General features: G+C 43.7%; 1 protein-coding gene and 1 pseudogene across 1 annotated transcript in view; both read left to right on the top strand.

Moving 5' to 3' along the window:
* Window positions 1-15418, top strand: part of NCOA7 (nuclear receptor coactivator 7) — a 154153-nt gene that overhangs the window by 88600 nt on the left and 50135 nt on the right. The gene's annotated exons all lie outside the window — the stretch shown is intronic.
* LOC137152177 (uncharacterized) lies at window positions 757-1740 on the top strand (annotated as a pseudogene).

Raw genomic sequence — 15418 nt, forward strand, 5'->3', positions numbered from 1 at the left:
TGCAATGCCTCATGGGGCAGACATAGCATCACATGATGATGGTTTCTGAATCACATTGTTCCATGAGCATCCTACTAGATTGACAGCCACTTTTCAACTGCCCTAACTGACATTACTGAACACAAACACAAGAAGCCCACAGAAGTGTATGAGTGGAGGGGAAGGGAGTGTGTGTGTGAGTGAGAGTGAGAGATTGTTGGGGGACAATGTGTGTGTCCACACGTTGTCTCTTTAAATATGATGACAGCTGGAAGCAACCAATCCTGAGGCAGAAGCTGGTGCACAAACAGCTGGTGTCCCCCCGTCTGGCCACCCCAACTCAGCGGAGACCTGTACACCTCCAGTGGGAGGGGACACAACACCCGAACATCAGTTCCCGCCTCTCTCCCCGGCTCTGCACAGCACAGGGAGGATATGTCTACACTGTGGAATGACGTCTATTTAATTTAAATTGACCTTGACCCACTGAGCCGCAGAATTCGGAGGAGCTTGATCACACCACGCTCATTGCGTCGGGGGATTGCATCCCCACCATCCGCACTTATGTTGGCAATCAAAGCAGTGCACTATGGGTAGCTATCCCACAGTGCAACTACCTGCAGGGGTGTTTGGGAAGGTTTTCGTCCTCCCATGATGCAACATCCTCCCTTTCCCCCTCCCTTTTAGTCCCAGTTCAAACAAACAGACGATCGCCTTTTCGCGCCATTTTTTCAAACCCTTCACTCTCTGCTGCGAACACGCCATTGCCTGAGAGGAATGGAGCCCGCTCAGCTCTGCACTATTATTGTGAGTATCACAAATACCTCACGACTTATTCTGCAGTATTTTCAGGGGTGAGACAGGAGGCACAGCGCTGAAAATTGCGATGTTACTGAGGCCGCCTTGCTACAAGCCATAGAACAAAACAATTCCTGTTTACTGCAGGCTGTCATGCACCATCTTCAGTTAGTGGAGCGCCAGTTCTGGTTCCAAGAAACAAGCACAGACTGATGGGATCACATCGCTATGAAGGTGTGGGATGATGAGCAGTGGCTACAGAACTTTTGTATGCGAAAGGCCACTTTCTTGGAACTTTGCGGAGAGCTTTCCCCAGCCCTGAAATGCATGAATACTCGCTTGAGATCTGCTCTGGCAGTGGAGAAGAGAGTGGCCATCACTCTGTTGAAACTAGGAACACCAGACTATTGCTGGTCAGTTGGGAATCAATTTGGAGTCGGTAAATCCGCCGTGGGAGCAGCCGTGATTTAAGTGTGCTGGGCCATTAATATACTTCTGCTAAGAAGGGTGGTGGCTTTGGGAAACGTGGAGGACATATTAAAAGGCTTTTCTGCAATGGGGTTCCCTAACTGTGAGAGGGCAATAGATGGCACGCACATCCCTATCTTAGCACTGGACCACCTTGCCACAAAGTACATACATTGAATGGGGTACTTCTCAATGGTGTTGCAGGCCTCTGTGGATCACAGGTGATGCTTTACCGACATCTGTGTGGGGTGGTCTGGAAAGGTGCATGATGCGCGAATCGTTAGGAACTCAGGTCTGTTCAAAAAGATGCAGGCGGGCGCTTTCTTCCCTGACCAAAAAATAAATATTGGCTATGTTGAAATGCCAGTTGTGATCCTGGCTACCCCTATCCCCCTGCTAATGAAGCCATACACCGGGCACCTGGATAGTGAGAAGAAGCGTTATACCTCCCAGAGGCCAATGACGTTGATTTACATTGTGCTCTGCCTACATTGACACTCATTCAACCCATACAATTTGACTTCAGCGTTATGCCACTTGCGTAGGTGGTTTTATTAAGTTGAATTTTACCACAATTTAGGTCAGCAGAGCTGACGTGCCAGTGGAGACGCATACTTTGTGGTCAATGGAAGCTGAATTCCATTGACCTACATTGTCAGTGTAGACCAGGCCCAAGAGTCTCTCTCCTGTCATCAGCAGCCCGCTCTGCCACTGTTGTCCTAGCGCTGGGGAGAGCAGGATTTTCATGATTCTCTGAGTTCTCCCACAGCTCCTCTCCCTGGCTCTGCAAAGCACATTTGGAGTCTCTCCCCTTCCTCCCCTAGCAGCAGCCCGCACTGCCTGCATGGCTGCCATAGGAGACCAGGATTGATTCCCTCTGAGTTCTCCCACAGCCTTGTCTCTCCACAGGCCCAGGAGAATGATCCGCCCCGTCCCCTGCAGTCCAGGCAGGATGGCGTTTGCTGCCAGGAGCAGGTGCTCAGCTGGGCAGTAGCTGTGTGAGCTCTCCAGTTGAGCAATTTCAGAACTTCCTGGGGCTTTGAAAGGGGAGGGGCGCATGCCTGTGTAGCTGTAGTGCAGGGCATTGCTGCAGAGTTCAAAACAGTGAGCAGAGCGGTCAGGGTGGGCATTGTGGGATAGCTCCTGGAGCCCAGTTACGGCACGCAGCATTTACACTGATTCTTTGTCGCTCTGACTTTGCCGCAAAAAGCTCTATGCCTCTCGTCAAGGTGGTTTTATTTTGTTACCAAATCGGGGGGGAGCGAGCATCGTAGTGTGTGCACCACCACTGTTTTGTCACCAAAAGCTGACTGTTGTCAACAAAACTCTGTAGTGTAGACCTGCTAACTGCCTCCTGTTGATTAGTTTCCTCGGTCTTCCTTTATCAGGCTGCTGCCCCACCTTGGCTAGCTTCCACCCACCACTCTCTTCTGAAGTAGTGCACGGGAGGGAGAGGGAGAGGGACTGAACTGGCTAGTGAAGGGGAGGACGGAAACTAAAATGAGAGCTGGGTTTTGCAGAGAGGGACCCACAAAGGGGAAATGAAATGCAAAGCTAAGATCAAGAAATTAAGCCCCAAAAAGGCAGGATATTGAGAAATGACTGTTTTGTACAGCACCTGCTAACTCATCCTAGTTGTACAAATGTGGTATTTTTATTTCAAATGGTGGTGTTTGATTATATAGCTTCATATGTTACTGTTCATATTGTTACGTGAGCGCCATAAAATACACTCAGATGCAACACAGTAAGTTAACTTAGCTGTAGGAACCTGTAACTTCGGAGTTTCCTGACTTTTTCACCCAAAATTTCTCTGTCTGAACCTTTCACCCTGTTCCTCAGAATTGCCCACAGGAGTAAGCAGGAGCAAGCCATGCAGTTGCACTGCTTTACGTGATTGGCGGTGTTCACTTGACCTTTGTAGCTGAAGTGAGCACCTAGATGGCAATCTCTGGGTGTGTAGGGATTGTAGTCGTCTTATTTTGACCCAAAGTGAATTTGGCAAATATATGAGAGCAGTAATACTTGAATGGGAAAGCCCAGAGCAAAGAACGCTATGCAACACATCTCCCCAAGGACCAAGTTCAAAGTAATTTGAAGCTGAGAGGCTGTGTACATCTACATAATTGCACTATAATACATAGACTACTTTTCTGCATTAGTAAGACGCCCAATGAGTGGTTCTCCTTTCCTGTATCAGTACATCTTTACTAGTTCTGTGGTCTAATGGAAAGGAAAATGAATGAAATTGTACTTTCCCAATGCAGTCAATTGTCTGTGGCTTTTAAGCTGCATTAAATCCTTCAACCTGAAACCAAGCAGTTCTTGATGCCTGCTTTCTTTCCTGTTCTGTGAGGTATTTGCATGTTGGGGAGAGTTGGGTATCGTTCTTCTGGTAAATGTTTTTCTCCACTTACAGATTTTTACTTTAGATGCTTTTTCCACGTGTCCCTTTGAACTCAGAGTTTTAGGTTAACTTTTACAATTTCTTTAAAAAATTCTGTGAAAATCTTTAATTTAGAATTGTCTGTTTGTTTTCCCTTCCATACGCCAAGGTTTTTCCTGTATATATTGTTCTGTTACTATTGTTTTCTGATACTAATTTTTTAGTTCATGTATTATTTTTTCCCCTTTACCTCCCCGCCTCAAGGTTGCTGTAATTTGAAAGTAACACTGTCTCTGAAAGACACATGGTATGAAGCTGACTTCTGATGTGTGGGTGCCAGTGAGCACATGCTCTACATTACCTCGTTAGCAAAGTGAGACCTGTGAATCTCAAAGGCATCTTGAGTTCCAATCCCAGCTGTTATCCCTGCAAGCACTTAACACTCATGCTTAAATTTAAGCATCTGAGCTGTCCTATTAATTTTGATGGCACTATTCAGGACCTGAAAATTAAGCATATGCATAAATGCAGGATGGGACCTTGCGTACGCTTGGGGTTTTGACAAACATTTCCCGATATTGTTCACACCAGTAAATCTCTAGTATTTTTACCATCGCTTTCAGTGGGAGTGTTGACAAAGGAATACAATTTTCAAAAGCACCTAACTCCCATTTCCATCTCATAATGATATCTGTATCCTATAATTTTCATGCCTTTTTTTTTTTTCCTCTCAAAATCCCACAAACCTGTATGGCCCTACTCACTGTCCGCCATCTTTGACAGAAGCACGGAGCCTGCACAGCTCTGCATTATTGTTATGAGCATTGCAAGCACAGGGTGCACAATCCTGGAATATATGTAGAGCTGCAAGAAGAACCGAAAGAGTGGGGAATATGATGATTCCTTGCAGAACAGTTTGCTGTGTGACGTAGTGAGAACCAATTCAGGGTTGTTGGCAGCGTTCATGGAGCAGGTGCAGGTGCTGGAGAAACAAGCATTGACTGGTGGGATAGCATTGTAAGGCAGGTTTGGGATGATGAGCAGTGGCTGCAGAACTTTTGGATGCACAAAGCCATATTCTTGGATCTGTATGCTGACTTTGCCCCAGCCCTCCAGCACAGGGACACCAAAATGAGAGCTGCACTGACAGTGAAGAAGTGAGTGGCAATTGCACTGTGGAAACTTGCAATGCCAGATTGCTACCGGTCAGTCAGGAATCAATTTGGAGTCAGGAAATCCATCGCAGGGGCTGTTGTGATGCAAGGGTGCAGGGCCATTAATCACCTCCTGCTGCGCAGGATGTAGTAGGTGGATTTGCAGCAAAGGGGTTCCTGAATTGCAATGGAGTGATAGACGGCATGTACCTATTTTGCAGTAGACCACCTTGCCGCTGAGAACATCAACAGAAAGGGCTACTTTTTTATGGTTATGTAACCATTGGTGGATCACCAGGGACTCTTCACCGACATCATTGTGAGCTGGCCAAGGAAGAAGCATGACGCTCGCTTCTTTAAGAACACAGGACTGTTACAGAAAGCTGCAAGCAGAGACTTCCTCAATTGGCGAATTACCATTGGGAATGTTGAAATGCCAATAGTGATCTAGGGGACCCTGCCGACCCCTGACTCATGAAGCTGTACGCCGGCCACCTCAACAGCACCAAAAGAACAATTCAACTATTAGCTCAGCTGATGCAGAATGATAGTTGAATGTGCTTTTGGTCATTTGAAGGGTTGCTGGTGGTGTTTACTCACAATATTGGAACTTAGTGGGGAAAAAAAATATCCCAATGGTTATTGCTGCCTGCTGTAGCTGGCATAATGTATGTGAAGCAAAGGGTGGAAAGTTTCCATTGGGGTGGAGGTGGAGCAGTTGTCTGCTGAATTTGAACAAGGGCTATTAGAAGAGCTCAAAGGCTCGGGGAGGCTTTGAAAGACCATTTCAATGGTGAACCAGAGTAGGCTCTGTTGTAGTGCGCTCTTCCTGGCCCTGCTTTTTTGTAGCCTGATGGGAGTCATGTGGTGATTGCTGTACATGTCGGAATGTACCATTGTAAATGCACCTATTAATTTTGTTTGTGAATGATCCTGAGCTGTGTGACGCTGCACAGGAAGAGGTAATTGGTTGTTTTCAGATTTGCTGAGCACTCAGCAGCAGATGTTGTGTACTAATAAAGATGAATTATGTTCCAAATAATAGAATTTTATTTTGTATCCAAATCAGTGCAAGAAAACCCTGTGATTTTAAAACAAATACATTAAAAACCTAATAAATTAAGAGAGCAGAACTAATGATGGGGAAAGAACATTATGTCCATTTGAGCTACACATACACCAATCATGGCTTTCACAGGTCAGTGTATGTGAAGCTGTGATTGTCTGTAATGTCCCCCGGGGTGGAGTGGTAGGGGTAGTGCATTGACCCCTACTGCCATGTGGAATGTTGGGTGGTGGGGTGTACAGAGGTCCTGATACTGAATTCTCAGTGGGCTGCAGAGGAAGGCGAGCGTGGGATCCACCAGAGTCTGCAGCGTCTGTGTTTGCTGTCTGAGAAACCCCGTTATATTCTGGTGCACCTCCCTCTTTTTCTTTCTGGGACTCCTGGGCCTATCTCCTCATCGCTCTTACCTTCTCCAGACTGATGGCAATGCTTATCTTCCAGTTCCTGTGCTCACGGTCCAGTCCAGCACTGGCTTTCAGGGTCTCCCTGAACATGTCATCTGAGTCCTCTTCTTTCTCTTTCCTATCTGGCTCAGGTGTTCTGTGGGTGGGGAGGGGGAGACCCTGAAGGCCACAGTGCAGCAGCTGAAGATAAAACACACAAATGTACCATTGTCAGTGCATTCCCTACAGAAAGCGAAATTTAAGGTTCAGAACTCACTCCTCTTGCTCCCCTAAAGTTTTAAGCACCACATTCTCACTTCTTGGGATTGCTTGTGGACACCATCAGTCACTGCACCAGTTATGGTGAGTATGGCTCATGGGGGTTGGGAAAATGAGGAGGGAATTGCTCAGTTACATGATTCTAGTAATCTAGGGCAATGGCACTGAAAACTGGCCCTATTTTCCACACATGCTGGTGATTTTAGTGGATATCTCTCCCTTGAGGGTCACAAAGGAAGAGAGAGCACAGCAGTTGCTGGCATCTCAAAGCTGCCTGGGCCCATATGCTGCTAGCTTGTGTACTGCAGTGGTGCCTGCTGAAGATATTGCTGAGGGGCATGGGAAAGTGTCCTACCGCAGAGAAAGAAATAAGGCAGACCTTCGTAGGAACCTTCGGCAGAGGATCGCAGAGTACCTCCATGGAAATTTCTTCAAGATCTCTCAGGAGGATTGAAGGGACATCCCTGTGTACATAAACAAACTGCTTTGCATGGACCCCGCCCCCGTCCCGCACTGTAGAGGGGAATGAAAAGCAGATAGCAACACTGCCTTTCTGGATGGTACCCCTACCTCTTCTAGCACGAGTAAATTAATGAAGTGTCCTGCTGCTTTGAGGGTGCCAACCCTGTAATTGAAAATTTACCTACACACTTACTCGAGGTTCCTTCCCCTGCATCAGGCTTGCCTGTGATTGACTGCCTGGACTGTGGTGGAATCAAAAGCAGGTCCTGGCTTGTTGCGCAGCTGGATCTCCCAATCATCTGTCCCCATACTCCTCCTCCTCCTCCTCATCCACCTTCTCCTCACTGTTCATGGCAAGGCCCTGTGATTCAGCCTGCTCAGAGGTATCCATGGTGCTGTTCAGGATGGTGGTGGTGTCTCCACCAAGTATGGTATGCAGCTCTTTATAAAAGTGGCAGATTGCCCTCCCTGGCCTTCGAGCATGCCTGACACAGCTCCCTGGCTTTCATGCAACACTGCTGCAAGTCCCTGTTTTAGCCCTTCTTCTGCATCCCCTGACCAATCTGCTCATAGAGGTCCACATTTCTATGGCTGGATCAGAGCTGTGCCTGCACAGTCTCTTCTCCCCGTAGGCTCAGGAAATCCAATATCTCCTGTCTGCTCCAGACAGGAATGCCTCTGGAGTATGTAGCTGCCCTGGTCACTCAGTAATGGAGAGCTGCTAGGTGTGCTTGTCAAATAATCAGTAAAAGGAAGTTTAAAAATTTGCAGGGCTTTAAAGGAGAGGTGAGGCTTCTGGTCTCTATGATCCCTGGGCAATGGAATTCAGAATGGTGACCAGATGGGGCACTGTGGGACAGCTGCTGGAGGTCAGTTAGGGCCAACGTATCTAACACAGTGTCTACACTCAAACTGTGTCGATGTAAGTATGTTGACCGTGTCTCTAAGATGCTCGGGGAAGTGGTTAATATGTCGGCGTAATGGGGTGCCCACCGTGGTGGGAGACCAATTTGAATGTAGACACATGCACAACTAGGTTGACGTAAGCTGTGTTGTGTCAACCTAACTATGTAGCATAGACCAGGCCTGAGTTATCTCCCTCAGAGAGATGCTGAAGATTAATTTCTTTAATTTTTAATAAGGTGCTATGATAATGAAGAAATACTTCAATTAGCGCTAAAAGACTATTAAAATAGTCTTAGATGTGCTGCTAAGGTTCCGCCTCAAAACCAAGAACATTCTCAAATGATTCAGCCCTTTAACTCACCTCTTAGGGCTGGTTTACACTTAAAACGCTGCAGCTGCACTGCTGCAGCTGCATTGCTTTAGCGCTTCAATGAAGACGCTCCCTATGCCAATGAGAGGGGTTCTCTTGTTGGTGCGATTACTCCACCTCTCCAAGAGGTGGTAGCTAAGTCGATAGGAGAATTCTCCCATCAACCTAGCACTGTCTACACCAGGGGTTAGGTTAGTTTAATTGCGTTGCTCAGGGGCTGTGGGTTTTTCACACCCCCGAGTGATGTAGTTATACCGACCTGATTTCCTATTGTAGACCAAGCCTCAATATGCCAAGGTAGTGGCCAAAAACTCTGGATGTTAAGTAACTGGAGTTACTTATTGTGGTTGAAACTTATCCTAGTTCAGAGGGTCTGTTGATGCAAGGCTCTACACACCATTTAAGCCATTGTTTCCCACCATGGAGGAGAGGTGGTATGTGATCAGATTAGTTCAGGGGAATGTAGGGAGGATAGGACCAGTATGTCTGAGAAAACTGCAATCCCCTCCCCTGCTCTGATTCACTTCTCTCTCTCACTCATAAATGACTGATGCCCATGTCCATTGTTTACCTTACCGGTGCATCTCTTGTACTCTTAGATAATTTTACATTGTATAGAATATTATCAGTAAAATGTGCTAAGTGCCCCTCTTAGCTAGTTATGATGCATTCATTGCACACTTGTGAAGCAATGCAAAACAAAATACTTCAATGCATATTTTAAAAAAATATGTGTGGGTGACCTTTTAACCCAATTTCCTTTTTCCTCTTACTTTGTCAGATTCTTAAAAGGAAACTTTGAGTGCTAAGATAACGGATGTTATAGTGTTTTGGCTTCCATAATATGGAAAGGTATCTCTTAATATTTACATGCAGCATATTAACATTCTAAACTGTAAAAACACTCCAAAATTAAACATGTAAAATAGAGTAGTCTCTTTAAGGTGGAAGTCAAAGCCATTTTAACTACATTTGTGTGTGTGTTTTCATAAAGTCCTAGGCTAAAAGGGACCATTATTAAGGATAAGTGGGAGGGGGGATTTAGAAATCTTGAAAACCTGTTCGTCAAGTTTCATGCAGAAACAAGTGCTAATAGTCAAGTTCTTTTAAAAATGCAACACTTCCCCAGAGCTGATAATGGAAACTGTTACAACCTGAATGACAGTAAGGCCTTAAATTGTGTGGTATTGAAGGTATCCTGTAATTTCTGGTGATCCTATTTCTCAAAGTGCCTCCAAGGGAAATTCCCACTGAAGGACCATATCTGTTAATACGATCATTTGTTGGTGGTGCTTGCAGAAAAAGATCACCTGAAAGTTAGTGTTTAGAAACATGTGGTTGGGCCTTTTCAGATTCTAGCTGCTGCTGGCGGAAGTTCCACTGGCCCAGGAGCACAAATATGATCATGATGAGTGATAGACTACCCTAGTTCAGAGAGAGGAGAGAACAAGGTGATGCAGAAGAAACATTCAGGAATCAAGATGGGGACTGGGTGTGGGGGGAGAGAAGTGGAGGCAGAAGACACTTAAATTACAGACGTCTAAAAATAAAGAAATAAAGTAGCTGAAAGAATTCGTAAACAAACTCTCCCCCTTCAATTTGAAACTGCCAACAGTAGGTAGGAAGATACCCACACAGACATAAAATGATATCACTCCCCTCCACATGCCAGTATAACTGCAAGCTACTCTAATGACATCCTAGACTAGAATCTAGAGATGGAAAAGACAAATTATGTTATCTTATCCATCTTCCCCCTTCCCCATGTCTCCCACATGCCTACCCAGGCCACTTTCTATATTCCCTACTTTCTATATTCTTGAGTTCTGTGTCTATTTTAGAATGATTCAGGTGATGGGCATTATACCACATCCTCATGGAGACATGCAATTTCACATTCTAAACAGACCTCACTGATAAGGAATGTTTCCTGAGATTCAGCCCTTTAACTCTGTTTCATCCCATTACCCCTAGTGTTATGGTTGGATAATTTCATTTCCCTCCTCTGTGTTCACGCTCTTCAAATACTTGTGGACTGCAATCATGTATCCACTCTTTATTCATAGTTTAGCTAAGTATAGTTATTTAGTGCTTTTAACTTTTCCTGATTAAATCACTCCTTGAAGCCTTCAAGCACCTTGCTTACACTACCAGTCCTTCTGCTACTACTGCCCAGAGAGCTGAATGGGTTGTAGTAGCAATGTTTTTTCTTGAAGAAGAGCCTAGTGCAGACAAAGCTATATAGGACCTGGTCTAGCTCTCATTGGGAGCAGGAGCAGACCCATAGAGAGGACTGTTTATAGTACCTTACTGCACGGGGATGTGATACTTCAGTGTATGCAGCCCAGCATTATATTGGCTTTTTTCTTGGGCTCTTTTTCTCCATTTGCACAGCTGTTTACTCAGTTGCAAGAGTAATATTCTATTCTAATTCATCAAGGCTATTAAGAGGATATGTAGTTGATCTGCTAGCATCAATTTTCTTTTAGCACTCATCTTCTCACTTACCAAAACACCATCCAAAAATGACTTTACATATTTTTAAAAGGTCTCTCACAGCATTGAAAAAAGAAATCAGAGTAATCTTCCAGGGAACTCTGGAATTATATATACATTCACAGAGGCATAAAGGTGTCAGTAATTCTTTGCTAAAATCTTTTTTATAGCTGATCTGTTTTATTGCTCTTTTCTCTCAACATTCATTCTCATTGTCCTTTTATTAATAGTCATTTTCTGTATATTTTTATTTTGCTTCTTGTAATTTTACTACTGTCTGTGTGTTAGATTCATGAATGGCTCCCCCTTTCTTTCGCCATTTTTCCCCTTCCTGCAAATGCAATTCAGTATATAGTACATATTAACAAATTGTATTAACATCTTAGAATTCTCAAATGTTCGAGCTACCAGCTTTTGTGCAAATGGGTGCTGTAGAAAAACCTGAGAGAACATGAATGTATCTATCATCTCAGCACTAAGCACATGTTCAAGTTCAAAGCTGGCTGCTCTTTTTCTTTGAGCCCTGAAATTCTGTTTGACTCAAAAAAGAGCCATTGCCCTTTCTGCCCTGGGATGATGAACTTGCCTAAAAACTGCCTAACTGAACTCTATCACCTCTGATATATACTAGGTGCCTGGGATCTCTGCTGGAGCAAACTGGACATAAGCATTTGTGCCCTTAATTCATGCATAGATGAGAAAACGTTGGTTCCTTCATGGAGAAATGAAGGGTGGGGGGGAAATTATATATATAAAAAATAAAATACTGTGTAGAGTTCAGTGTGTGATCTTGGTGTGAGTGGTGTGGTGACACATATGATGAGTGTGGTTACAAATACAGTGAAGTGACACTGTTAGGTCCCCTTGAGATGGTGGTTAGTTGAATTTCTTTCATCTGAAAACCTGATTTTGTTTTAAATGCTAAGTCTTTTTTTTTTAAACTGTTGCAAGGTACAGCAATAGCTCATACGTGCCAATATTTTCCACTCGTGAATGGGATAATTAGTGTTCCAATGGCAAAAAATTGTCAAATAAAGTGGGTGGGGAGGTTATGCTAAGGATTTTATCTAGAATCAGTTGTCAGGTGCAGGGTTAAAAAAAAAAAAAAGCCCAAAATAAAGAAAAAATGACTAAAGATTTCACATTTGTTTTTGACATACAGTGAGATGCACAAAGATGTGGACCTTTTTTGTGGCTTTCGGAGCTAGAGTTGAGATGGTAGATGAAGAAGTGGCAGGGCATCCTGCCAGTGTTAGTGGTTGGGGGCATTCTGCCTGCAGAGCGCTGAAGCACGTAGAATGCCTTTTGGGGAGAATCATGGTAAGAAGCAGTTTTCACGCCTCCTTTTTAGAGGTGCAGCATGTTCTCCCATCATCCACATTAAGCAGAGGTATGAGGGGTGACAAAGCCATGCCCCCACCACACTCAGCCATGCCTTCTTTAGGGTGTGTAGTGCCTCTGACTATGCTAGCCCAGCCTCTGCCCAAACGGGCAAGGGAGAAAGGGCAAAGGGCTTCATGCATCATCTTCCCATTTCTAATCCATCTACCCTAGGACAACCAGACCAGAATAAGTGAGAATTCCCCACCTTGACTATATCCATCACACCTGATAGAGTACTTGCAGCCCTGTTGATGCCTTGTGGAAAACTTTGAATGTCTGTACAGAGACAGTTTTGCCTAGATAACTTCACTCTTCTTCCTAGTCTTCACTCCCTCTCCCTGCCCCGTTTTATTATTCAGGATAGTAGCAGGAAAATTGAATCTTTATTTCTGAAAAGTCCATCTGCTCCTGTTATTTAGTTCCCTACCTGATGTCTTACCACATTGTTTGTGACATCAAAACTGATTATGAAATCACAATTGAGAGATTGTCATTTTAGGGAGGGAATAAGTAGCAGATGCACTCTTCAGAAATAAGGATCCTGGTTTTCCTCTAGCAATTTTTAAAAATTTCCATACTGAGATAATGAACACACATGCAATGAACAGGCAACCAGCGCAGACTAATAAATATGCAAATTGCAAAATATGTCTATTACTGTTGTCCATAGTTATACAAAGTATTTCCAGTGTTTGTTAGATTTACCATCAGTGAGGTGATAGGGTTCACCATGACCTGACTGGTGCCCCTCAGATCCATGCCTAGAGAAGCATGGCTCTGTGTGTCTCTTTCCCCCCAGAAACCACAGTCATAGCTGTCTTTTTCATGGCATCATCTGTAGGTTTGGGGTCCGTGGGAGGGTTAGAGATGAGCTTGGTATTCCACAAAGAGACCCAAGAAAAGTTAATAGTGCCTGGGGCTCACAGACAATCAGTATGTACAGGGAATCTAAGGAGCTGGTTGTCCATCTAGTTATAAACCAACTGTAGAGTTTTTCCAAGTTTTTCTCAAATCAGGGCTTGGAGCAGGCTGGATATTTTAATATTTAAGCCGAACTGTTGTTTAATGTCTAAGCCAATTTCCAAACTTTTATATGGTGATTAACCCTTTATTTCTTGCCTCCAATGCCCCAGCAAGGATTACAGACTTTTAGCAGAACACACTGATAAGTGGCAGTTTGACAACTCTTTCTTACCAATTTACAGCTGAAATTCTTAAATTTCTTAGGATGCTTAGACAGAATACAGAACACACATTACTAAATATTTTTTGAGAGAGAGCATTTCGGGTTGTTTTGAACCGAGGGGAAGAAAGGAGGTAATCTTTCTTTCTGAGGCCTTCCCTGGGAGGGCTTTACAGGCACTCAGACACACATCCACACACACAACCACACCTTCATACCCTAAACTAACAAAAAAGGTGAGATGTCTCCCAGGTAATAAAAACTAAGGGGGGAAAAAAGCAAAAGGGAAAAATAAGAAGATCGCAGGGAATTTGCAAACTCTTCTGCACTTGCAGTCTTTGGGACTCTTCATGGGTAAGGAGTTATGACTGCAGTCAAGGAAGCTGGCGATGTTTTAGCTGGTATAGTACTTCCCAACAGTTGGTTTTTTGGGTGCTGGGAGACTGGTCAAAGGCTGGTGTAGCCTGTTCATTAATGTCATGACTTCCTTCCCCAGAGGTGATTAGTTCTGAGGTTCTGAAATGTCAGTCTTCTCTTGGGTGGCTTATTGTCCCAAAAAGTGATGGTTTTGGCTTCCTCCTTAATTTTTATGGGTGGCTTACTCCACCTTGCAGTGCCTCCTGAGCATCTTCAGGCACATCAGCCATGGTTGGATATAAGAATACCTTCAATTCTGACAGCATGATCCAATAAGATTTGTTTTATGTCATCCTGGGTTTGTGTTATTTCCTGGAAAAGTGCTCCTTAAACTAGCAGTTTAAAAAATATTCAGTGTTTCATGCCACATGCTCTGAAAATATCAAAAATGGACAAGACAAAAGGCCATTTCTGAGGAAGTTCACAGGGCATCAGCCACGTAACAAAAATTGTGAACTGAAAACTGTCATCACCTTATGGAAAGTATCCTCAAATTCTGTAAAAACAACTGATTACAAAAACCCTAACAAAAAACACACTAGCCAGTCAATGTGCGTACACCGGCAACTTTAAAAATAAATGCAGACAGCATATAAAGTATGTTTCATCATTTCTTGTAAACAGGGTTATTTGGCAATCTTTATATTTTAAGTACTGGGTCATAAGTCATGCAACTTATCTCTTTGGAAATTTCCATCTCATAGTGGAAAGGTGATATAGTGATCATATTAAAACTTATTTAAAATAAAAAATTAATTTTAAACAAGCTCTGTATTCTCACGGATGCTATTTCTCTTACAGTTGGAAAAAAGAACATATGCCTTGGCAAACATGCTAGATGCAAGAAAAATAGTTATTGGTGAAAATTGGGTATAATTAATTTTGACAGTGTCTCTTTTGTCTACGTTTATATTTAGCCTAAACAGACTTTGTCAAATTTTTGCAAACTTTCCTTACTGTCTGCATTATTTAGGCTTTTTTTAATTAAAAACAAGAATCTAGCTCACTTTTCTGTATTGCATAAGACAGCTATTTGGAACCCTACTAAGTAAATACACTAACAGTTACATAAGGCAAGAACAACAATGTGTTGTGGATCCCATGCAGTGTGGTATCTCTTATTAGGCCAGGACATGTCATCCAACAGAAAGGTGGGCTCTATTGGACTGATTCCTTCAGAGCAGCAGGGAGGAGCTTCTGCAAGAGAGGGTTTGTCTGATAGAGCGTGGGAAGGAAATGGAGTTTCAAAAGTAGGTTGATGTACAAGAGTTGAAAGTATTTTTATTTATTTTTATTGCCATAGCACATAGGATGCCCCATTTTGCTAAGCACTGTACAAATATAGTAAAAAGACAGTTCTCGCCCTGAGGAGCTTTTAGTCTAAGTGTAAGACAAGAGACAATAGGAGGATACAACAGACAAGCTAACGAGACAAAACTGGTCAGCATGAAAATCAGTAGCCACAATAACAACGTAAGAACAGCCATATTGTGTCAGACCAATAGCACAGTATCCTGTCTCTGATGGTGGCCAGTGCCAGATGCTTCAAAGGAATGAACAGAACAGGACAATTATCTAGTGATCCATCCCCTGTCAGCCAGTCTCAGCATCTGGCAGTCAGAGACTTAAGGACAACCAGAGCATCGGGTTCTATCCCTGACCATCTTTGCTAATAGCCATTGGTGGAC

Source organism: Emydura macquarii, unplaced genomic scaffold, assembly GCF_026122565.2.
Source record: "Emydura macquarii macquarii isolate MOO-44397 ecotype Brisbane River unplaced genomic scaffold, CSIRO-AGI_Emac_v2 contig_1146, whole genome shotgun sequence".
Taxonomy (NCBI): domain Eukaryota; kingdom Metazoa; phylum Chordata; order Testudines; family Chelidae; genus Emydura; species Emydura macquarii.